Source organism: Penaeus monodon, chromosome 29 (assembly GCF_015228065.2).
Source record: "Penaeus monodon isolate SGIC_2016 chromosome 29, NSTDA_Pmon_1, whole genome shotgun sequence".
Classification (NCBI taxonomy): domain Eukaryota; kingdom Metazoa; phylum Arthropoda; class Malacostraca; order Decapoda; family Penaeidae; genus Penaeus; species Penaeus monodon.
The window spans coordinates 23,955,022-23,955,832 of record NC_051414.1 but is presented as its reverse complement, the minus strand read 5'-3'; the positions used below and the strand labels follow the sequence as shown (position 1 = coordinate 23,955,832).

Here is an 811-nt window from a genome sequence, read left to right as displayed (position 1 = left end):
CCTCTGCAGAATCTCTGTTGATCCTATAAATAACCCTGAAGGTCTGGCGGGACCTCAGCCTCAAGGCCCATGAGTGTTTTTAATGCGTTTCTACAGTTATTGTGACTTCAGGAATAAGTATACAGATTTTAAGGGGTTATTTGAAAATCAGCTGCTGCAGGGGTCTGGAAAAGATGAGAACATTAAATACCCATTCTAAAAGAATTTCAGTATTTCCATATATCAGACATTAATATATATGAATACTTGAATTGAATGATAACCGATACTGAACCCCATCTTCAAGAATCAATTATGGTTCTCTGCAGGACAGGAGTTTAGAAATGTAGAATTAAAAAGAATGATCAGCGTGGGCAGCTAATTCACTACCATTTACTGTGGTGTTCTGGGCGGCAGGCTGGAAGTACAAAACTTGAGTGGGTTTGTATTAACAGATCAATGCTGAATCTGTAATGCAAAAAATCTATAAGGTCATATCTATGGAGCTCAGATTTTCTTCTGTTCAATATCAGGCACGGCACCGCCTTTAGACGTTCATTTCTGGTTCATCAAAATTCTTGGACTTGGAACCATGATAGACACAATGCATATTTTTGTTGTCTAAGAATAACCTCTACATCATGCTACTCCATTTGGCGTAACTTTATAAAACAATAAATTTTGAAAATATAGTTTAGAATGGTAATCACATAAATCATGCAAACCTCGTATGATGTTCAATAAAAACTTTAAACACGGTTATAGTAATAAAAGATATATATATTTAACTATTTTTTGTTGTCTTCTGTGTATTGTAATTTCATTTTAAATA

At 34.5% G+C, this 811-nt stretch overlaps 1 protein-coding gene across 2 annotated transcripts in view; it reads right to left on the bottom strand.

The window, feature by feature from the left end:
• The window catches only part of LOC119592046 (transcription factor MafK-like), a 32,431-nt gene that overhangs the window by 16,820 nt on the left and 14,800 nt on the right, over positions 1–811 (bottom strand). Inside the window, exon 2 of one of the 2 annotated variants that reach the window (XR_005230397.1) lies at positions 370–447. The exons of the other annotated variant lie outside the window; for it this stretch is intronic. The gene's annotated coding sequence lies outside the window, so the exon portion shown is untranslated. Of the gene's footprint in view, positions 1–369; positions 448–811 lie in introns of those variants that run through there. 2 annotated transcript variants of the gene reach the window in all.